The following is a 9,645-nucleotide window of genomic DNA, read 5'->3' as shown; positions in this document are numbered from 1 at the left end:
ATTATGTAGTAATCATTCTACATAGGATGCCTTTGTTTGGTCAAAATTCTAGTGAGGCGTGGCCTTGCAAAGATTTTTCCAGAGTATTTCCGGAGGATGCTGAACTTGAGTGAATTTTTAACATGTCTAAAAGTATTCCTGTGGTCACTCCTGAATTGAATTTTTACTATGTTAGCTCCAGATGTGAGGAAAGTATTTCATAATAGAAAATGACTGTTCTCCATCTTTTATACAGAAAATTTTGTTAATAAAAATTTCCTCAGGCGCTCCCACTATATGGTCCCCGAAGCACTTTCTCCTGAGTAAATCAGTAGGCTCTGACTCTTTTCAATTTCTTAGGATAAAACTGTTTTGATGTGCTGTTGGATTCAGTCTGCCAGTATTTTGTTGAGGATTTTTACATCGATGTTCATAAAGGATATTAGCCTGAAGTTTTCTTCTTTTGTTGTGTCTCTGCCAGGTTTTAATATCAGGACAATGCTGGCCTCATAGAATGAGTTAGGGAGGAGTCCCTCCTACTCAATTTTTTGGAATAGTTTCAGCAGGAATGGTACTAGCTCTTCTTTTGTAGAATTCAGCTGTGAATCTATCTGGTTCTGGGCTTTTTATGTTTGACAAGCTATTTATTACTGACGCAGTTTCAGAGCTCGTTATTGGTATGTTCAGGATTTAATTTCTCCCTGGTTCCGTCTTGGGAGGGTGTATGTGTCCAGGAATTTATCCATTTCTTCTACATTTTCTAGTTTATGTGCGTAAAAGTGTTCATAATATACTGTGATGGCTATTCGTATTTCTGTGGGGTCAGTGGTAATATCCCCCTTGTTTCTGATTGTGTTTATTTGAATCTTTTCTCTTTTCTTCTTTATTAATCTAGCTAGTGGTCTATCTGTTTTATTAATTTTTTTCAGAAAACCAGCTCCTGGATTTTTGATCTTTTGAATGGTTTTTCGTGCCTCAGTCTCCTTCAGTTCAGCTCTGATTTGGGTTATTTATTGTCTTTTGCTAGTTTTGGGATTGGTTTATTCTTGGTTCTCTGGTTGTGATGTTAGGTTATTAAATTGAGATCTTTCTAACTTTTTTGATGTAGGCATTTAGTGCCATAAATTTCCCTCTTAACACTGCCTTAGCTGTGTTCCAGAGATTCTGGTATGTTATATCATTGTTCTCCCTAGTTTCATAGGACTTCTTGATTTCTTTCTTTTTGAGATGGAGTTTCACCCTTGTGGCCCAGGCTGGAATGCAATGGCACAATCTCGGCTCACTGCAACCTCCATCTCCAGGGTTCAAGCGATTCTTTTGCCTCAGCCTCCTGAGTAGCTGGGATTACAGGCACCCATCACCACACCCAGCTAATTTTTGTATTTTTCATAGAGACAGGGTTTCAACATGTTGGCCAGGCTGGTCTCAAACTCCTGAGCTGAGGTGATCCACTCACCTTAGCCTCCTGAAGTGTTGGGATTATAGGCGTGAGCCACCGCACCCAGCCAGGACTTTTTGATTTCTGTCTTAATTTCATTATTTACCCAAAAGTCATTCAGAAGCAGATTATTCAATGTCCATGTACTTGTATGGTTTTGAGTGAAATTGCATTGTGTTGATTTCTAATTTGATTGTGCTGTCATCCAAGAGATTGTTTGTAATGATTTCATTTCTTTTGCATATGCTGAGGAGTGTTTTACTGCTGATTATGTGATCAATTTTCAAATATATGCCATGTGGCAATAAGAAGAATGTACATTCTGTTTCTTGGGGATGGAGAATTCGGTAGATTTCTATCAGGTCCATTTGATCCAGTCCTGAGTTCGGGTCCTGAATATCTTTGTTAATTTTCTGTCTTGATTATCTGTCTAATATTGTCAGTGGGTGTTAGACTCCCACACAATAATAGTGGGAGACTTTATGTCTCTTTGAAGGTCTCTAAGAACTTGCTTTATGAATCTGGATGCTCTTGTGTTGCATACATTTATATTTAGGATAGTTAGATCTTCTTGATGAATTGAACCCTTACCATTACTAATGTGATTCCTTGTCTTTTTTTAATCTTTGTTGGTTTAAAGACTGTTTTGTCTGAAACTAGAATTGCAACACCTGCATTTTTTCTCTTTTCCATTTGCTTGGTAAATTTTTCTTCATCCCTTTGTTTTGAGCCTATATATGTCATTACATGTGAGGTGGGACTGTTGAAGACAGCATACCAATGGACCTTGTTTCTTTATCCAGGTTGCTACACTCTGTGTCTCTTAATTGATGCATTTAAATCATTTACATTCAAGGTTAGTATTAATATGTATGGATTTGATCCTGTCATCATGCTGTTAGCTGGTTATTTTGCAGACTTATTTATATGGTTGCTTTGTAGTGTCACTGGTCTGTGTACTTCAGTGTGTTTTTGTAGTGCCTGGTAATGGTCTTTCCTTTCCATATTTAGTGCTTCTTTCAGAAGCTTTTGTAAGACAGATCAGGTGGTAACAAATTTCCTAAGTATTTGCTTGTCTGAAAAGTATCTTATTTCTCCTTTATTTATGAAGCTTAGTTTGGCTGGATATGAAATTCTGGGTCGGAATCTCTTTTCTATAAGAATGTTGAATATTGGCCCCCAATCTGTTCTGACTTGTAGGGTTTCTACTGACAGGTCTGCTGTTAGTCTGATGAGCATCCCTTTGTAGGTGACCTGACCTTTCTCTCTACCTGCCTTTAATATTTTTTCTTTCATTTTGACCTTGGAGAATCTGCTAATTATGTGTCTTGGGGATAATCTTCTTGCAAAGTAACTTTGGGGGTTCTCTGCATTTCCTGAATTTGAATGTTGGCCTCTCTAGCTAGATTAGGAAAGTTCTCATGGTAGATATCATGAAAAATGTTTTCCAAGTTGGTTCAATTCTCCCCATCTCTTTCAGGAACACCAGTGAGTCATAGATTTGGTCCCTTTATATAATTTCATATTTCTCAGAGGTTTTGTTTATTCCTTTTCATTCTTTTTTCTCCATTCTTTTCTGACTGTGTTATTTGAGAAGCCAGTCTTCAAGCTCTTGAGATTCTTTCCTCACTTGGTCTATTCTGCTATTAATACTTGTGATTCCATTATGAAATTCTTGTAGAGTGTTTTTAAGCTCTATCAGGTTGGTTACATTCTTTTCTATACTGGCTATTTTGTCTGTTGGTTACTACATTGTTTTATTATGATTTTTAGCTTCCTTGGATTGGATTTTAATGTACTCCCGTAACTCAATGATCTTTGTTCCTATCCATATTCTGAATTGTATTTCTGTCATTTCAGCCATCTCAGCTTGGTTCAGCACCCTTGCTGGAGAGGAGATATCATCATTTGAAAGAAATAAGGCACTCTGGTTTTTTGAGTTGTCAGCGTTCTTGCACTAATTCTTTCTTATTTTTGTGGATGTATCTTATTTCGGTCTTTGAGGTTGCTGACCTTTGGATGGGTTTATTTTCTTTGAATGGGTATCCTATTTGATTACCTTGATTGTTATCAAATTGTGATAGTGATATAAGGTGGATTCAGCTGACTGACTTCAATTCTGGAAGATTTTAGGGGGTCAGTGCTCAGCTCCCACCTCCTGGCCTATGTGCTCTAACTCTGGGGAACTTGTATTGGGGCCTTGACTTTGTTTGGCTCCTTAAGGTTAAAAATCAACTGTGCTGGGGGTGGCCAAGGTGCTCTCAGACTGCTTGTCACTACACTTCAATGGGTGGTGTCATCCAAAGCATTTTATACTGCAGTGACAGCAGGGTCCATCCTCATTCACACATGTCAGCAGCAGTGGTAGCAGCAGCAGGGTGCCTGCCTCCCTGTATAGTGGTAGAGGTAATGCAGCTGTTGGGGAAGACGGCCAGAGGGGCCCCTGCTGATAACTGTGTGCATGGTCATGTTGGAGGTGGTGTTGACTCAGGAGCAGGACACTAGTGGACACAGGTCTAGGTGCCTTCTCTGTGCTCTGCAAGCAGGAGTGGTTGCTCAGGGTGGGGGAGGATCTGCTGTTCTCTGCACAGTGTTAGCACAAGGGTGGGGTACTGTAAGGGGTGGGGCTGGCTGGCTTTGTGCCCACCAAGGCTCCATCTGCAATGGCAGTCAGCAGAATGAGGTGAGGCAGACTGCACTCTCATGTGCTAGCAGGGCAATGAAAGCAAAACCCACTCATGCAAACACACACCAGCAATACAATTTGCGGAATTGCCATGGGCCCTGTGGGGGAAGCCGCAGTATGGGGAGGAAGCATGTGAACTGGTATGTGGCAGTAGGAGCCACCCTGTTGGAGCTCTCTGCCAGTCAGGCATGGTCTTCCACCACAAAAACCATGGTGTGGGCCCTAAGGGTACCTGAGACTGTCCTGTGAGCAGGTGTGGCCAGGCTGGGGCCCCAGGAGAGGCCACCAGACCAAGGGTTGCTCAGGTCACACTGGCCCCATCTGATGGGCAAGATTGCCCTGCAGAATTCGGGACCGATAGTTCCCCTAGGGCTAAAGTCTCCTATAGGAACAGGTCAAGCCTAGGGGGATAGCTGTCCCTGACTGTGCTCTGCTACAGACACTCCCACACCAAACCCTCTGGGCTCCACTTCAGCTGGCTGTCCCTACCACTTCTCTAAGCAGCTCTCTCTGCCAATTCGAGTGTCCATGGTGGTTGAGAGGTCTCTTCCTGCCAGGGTTCCAGAAGCCCATGGTGAGAGTGGGTTGCTACTTGTCAGTTCAACTCATTCGTTCCCCCAGTGCCACTGAGAATCAGGAATGAGTCCAAGTGTGCTGTATCCCCATGTAAGGTTTCCAGCTTTCTCCCCTTTCAGTCCAGCTTCTATGTCTTCCCTTCATTCCCAGTGTCTTCCCTCTGAAGGTCTGTTAGGAGCACGCTAGTCGTCTCAGTCCCTTGGTGCGAACGGTTCCACCTGGCTGTGTCTAGTTCGCCATCTTGCCCTCCCCCCCTACTTTGCTTAATTTTACCTCAAAACAAATTAGACTGAATTTAACCCAGAGCTTCTTCATCTCTTTGAATGCATACTGTTCCTTTGAATATCCTTTAAGTCCCATCATAAGCACTACCCTCCATAAAGCTTTGCTCAGTTCTTCTAACCTCATTGATCTGCCTCTGCTGCTCTGCTCTGAACTTGATCCCTATTTTTAGGCCCTTATCCTTAACCTTGTAGAAGAGTTGCTTGTGTTCCTGTCTTGGATCCCCCTTTGTTTCCACAGGCAGAGAACAGCATGCCTTATCCGTTCCTCCACTCCCTATGGTGCTTAGCCTGGCATCTTCCTAACACAGGCTAGATGGGCTCTGTCTCTTGCCACATATGCACATTGTGAAGCAATATGTCATAGATGTCAGATGTTAACCATGGAAGGGACCTCAGAGATTAACTAGCATCATCTCTTCATTTTAATATGAGAAAACTGAGATGTGCAAAGGCCAGCCACCCAAGGTCATTGGTGAGATGGTGGCAGAGCTAGGTCACCTGACTCTCTGTAAATTACCACCTTCTAAAATGTGGAGGTAAATATGATGTCAGGGGAGAGTATTTGGTGGTCATGAAATAGTATAGATTGCCTATGTCCTGATGGAAATAATAGAGCAGAGGGGAAAATCAATGATGCAATGATTGTAAGAGGGAAGTTATCGAGTAGGTAAAAGGGGGTAAAATCCAGTACACAAATAGAGGACTTAGAAACTAGCCTAGACAATTTACCTATCGTAACAGGATGGGATACTGAGTGTGTGGGTATAGATGTAAGTAGACTGGCAGATATCAAGAGTATGTGGAAGTTTTCTTCTGAACTTTTCTATTTTTCTATTGAATAAGAAGTATGGTTTACAGATAAAAATGGTTTACGGGTAAAAATGAGGAGGAGGCAGAAGACATTGTAGGTTTGAAGAGAGAAGAGATACAAGTTTTTCTAGGAGAGTGGGAAAGGGAATTGATGAGAGAATCGTAGTATGATTTCGGACAGCTATGACCATTAAGGTTTGTGGTCAAGCAATGTTTTTCAGTGGAGTTGCTGTCAGTGTTTCAGGCAGGCATGTTCCTTGGCATTTAGCATCCCTGGCCCTTGGTAGTACCCCTCAATCATTGTGCTGATCAAAATGTTCTCTTCCCCACTTCCAAACACTTCCCAGGGAACTGAACCTTTCCTGGTTGAGGATCACAGAGAGACTAATCACAAAGTTGCATAGTTTTCTTCAGTCACATTCAGATGTTGGCAGGGACTATGTAAAATCTGGGTTTATGAGTGTTAGGGTTAGACAGAAAAGGACAGTGAAAAGAGAGAGAGTCAAAGGAATTGAAAGTGTATGTAATGCAGTAATTATAACAGATTTTATGAACAGCAAAATACCTCTGCTGGCCTGAGGCAACTCAGGACACCACAGTGGGAAGTGAATCCCTGGCTACCATTGATGAACATTTGGACATATGTCCAATTTTGAGCTATTATTAATAAACCTTATATGAATATTTTTATACATATCTTTGGGTGGACATATGCATTTGTTTCTCTTAGGAATATACACAGAGAAATAGAGTTCTCTTGGGATTTGCTTGATCAAAGAGAATATGTATCTTTAGCTTTATTTAAAATTGCTGTATATTTCCTTAAAACTTACACATACACATACTATGACTCAGCCATTCCATTTCTGGTATTTACCCAAGAGAAAATAAAGCATACATCCGCACACACAAAGACTTGCAAATTAATATTCATAGCAGCTTTATTTGTAACAGCAAAGAACCAGAAACAACCCAAATGTTCACCAGCAGGTGAATGGATAAACAAATTGATGTGTAGCCATACGACAGAATAACATTCAATAAAAAACAAGCAAACAAAACAACTACTGATACACAATTGAGTGAATCTCAAAATAATTGTTTTGGGTAAAAGAAGCTAGACACAAAGAGTACATACTATGTGATTTCATGTACATAAAATTCTAAACAATACAAGCTAATTCATAGTGCTAGAAAGCAGATCAGTGGTTACCTGGGTATAGTGAGGATTGATTAGAGAGAAAGAAAAGAATTGCAAAAGGCATGAGGAAACTTCTGGGAATGTGGACATGTTCATGTTTTTTTTTTTTTTTTTTTTTTTTTTTTTTTGGCATGGTAATGGATTCATGGGTGTGTGTGTGTGTATATATATACATATATAAATATATAATGTTAAAATTAAAATGTATCCAATTGTACACGTTAAGAATGTGTAGTTGGGCCGGGCATGGTGGCTCATGCCTGTAATCCCAGCACTTTGGGAGACTGAGATGGGCAGATCACAAGGTCAGGAGATCAAGACCATCCTGGCTAACACAGTAAAACCCCATCTCTACTAAAAATACAAAAAAAAAAAAAAAAAAAAATTAGCCAGGTGTGGTGGTGGGCCCCTGTAGTCCCAGCTACTCGGGAGGCTGAGGCAGGAGAATGGCATGAATCCAGGAGGTGGAGCTTGCAGTGAGCTGAGATCGCGCCACTGCACTCCAGCCTGGGTGACAGAGAAATACTCTGTTTCAAAAAAAAAAAAAGAATGTGCAATTGATTGTATATGAATTATACTGAAAGCTGTTAAAAATTTTTTTAAAATGACTGAAGTTTTCCAAAGTGGTTGAACTATTTTAAATTCCTATCAGCAATATGTGAGAATTTTAGTTGTCTACTACATCTTTGCCAAAAATTGATCTTAATTAGTGCCTTTAATTTTAACCATTTGATGGTAGTGTAGTGGTATCACAATGTGGTTTTCATTTGTATTTTTCTGATGTCTAATGATATAAACTTCCTTTTTCATATGCTTATCAGTCATTTGAAAACACTCTTTTGTTATGTGTCTGTTTCCAGTATTTCCCCCTTTTTATTGAATTCTTTAAATTTGTAGTTCTGACTATAAATCCCTTGTCATATGTATTACATATTTTCCAAAAATCTTCTCACAGTCTGTGGCTTGCCATTTCATTCTCTTGTCTTTTGTTGAATAGTTCTTAATGAAATCCAATTTATTAAGCTCTTCTCTTTAGCACTTTTTATATCTTGTTTAAAATGTTTTAACCTATCTAAAATCATGAAGATTTTTTTTCTAGAAGTTTCACAGCTTTAGTTTTCATATGTAAGCTATCACAATTTTTATTTTGGTATGATGTGAAGTAGAGGATTAATGCTTCTTTTTATTTTAATGGATTCCAATTGACCCAATACTGTTCAGTGAGAAGACTGGCTTCTCTTGCACTCAATTGCAGTGGCATCCTTGTCACAAATCAAATGACTAAATAAAAACCATTTCTTATACTTCATTTGTAATTTTTCTTTGCCATGTTTATAGGTTTTATATAAAGATTGTGCTGATCTCATAAAATAAGTAGAGACCAGAGGGTCTCCTTTATATGCTCTGAAATATTTGTACTTTGGAAATTATATGTTCTTTAAAATTTCAAAATCCTTAACCCTTAGTTCTACATGGGGGATAAGGTAAAAAACAAATGAAATACTTAACCTTAAAGCTGTCTTTATCTAGTCAGTGTCCAATCAAGGAAACAGAAACCACTGGAGTATTTTTTAAAAAGGTGATATGGTTAGGCTTTGTGTCCCCACCCAAATCTCATCTTGAATTGTAATCCCCATAATCCCCGTGTGTCAAGGGAGAGACCAGGTGGAGGTAATTGAATCATGGGGACAGGTCCCCCATGCTGTTCTTGTGACAGTGAGTGAGTTCTCATGAGATCTGATGGTTTAATAAGGGGCTTTTCCTCCTTCGCTTGACACTTCTCCTTCCTGCTGCCTTATGAAGAAGGTGCCTTGCTTCCCCTTCATCTTCTGCCATGATTGTAAGTTTCCTGAGGTCTCCCCAGCCATGCAGAACTGTGAGTCAATTAAACCTCTTTCTTTTATAAACTACCCAGTCTTGAACAGTTTTTTTATAGCTGTATGAAAATGGACTAATACAGAAGGAATTTAATGCAGGGAATTAATTATACACTTGATGGAAGGAGCTGAAAAGCCAACCAAATGGAATTTGCAATAGCAGATGCCCTGCCATTTCTAACCAGGAGGGAACAAAAGGAGGAGGTGATATAAGGTTGAAGTCATCAGGTGGAAGCTGGAACCATGTTGATGTGACTAAAAGAAGCTGAAACTAAGAAAGGAGGTAACCAGTGTGGGAGTCTCCACCAGAGGCAGAGTAGAATGGGACAAAAACAAACAAACAAACAAACAAAAACCCAAAACCCTGGCTTATCCCCTCCCCTAGTTTCCAGCCTCTTGCTGTTATGTCCCAATTCCTGAATATATCAGAAGCCAGCTGACACAGGAGCCTTGGAAGCAAGCCATGCAAGGGCCAGCCTCAGGAGGATAATGCCTAGAAGGAGAAGGTTACAGAGTGATCTAGGGGCAGAAGGCCCAGGACTAATACCATATCTGAGCCCAGACCCTTTCTCTGGGGTTAGTAAACAGTTTTTCTTCTAATTCTTCAGTCAGTTTTGGTTATCTCTATTTTCCAAGAAAATCATCTATTTTACTGAGGTTTTTAAATTATTAGTGTAAAATTATATTTTATCATATAAAATCTCTATAGTTAATTTTTTTTTCTTATTCTAATTTTGTATATGCATAAGCTTAAATATTTTCTGCATTTGTGACAATTGCCTAGGGAAAGGTAA

This window comes from Rhinopithecus bieti, unplaced genomic scaffold, assembly GCF_001698545.2.
Source record: "Rhinopithecus bieti isolate Rb0 unplaced genomic scaffold, ASM169854v2 scaffold_3040, whole genome shotgun sequence".
Lineage (NCBI taxonomy): Eukaryota > Metazoa > Chordata > Mammalia > Primates > Cercopithecidae > Rhinopithecus > Rhinopithecus bieti.
This window is presented reverse-complemented; position numbering follows the sequence as displayed.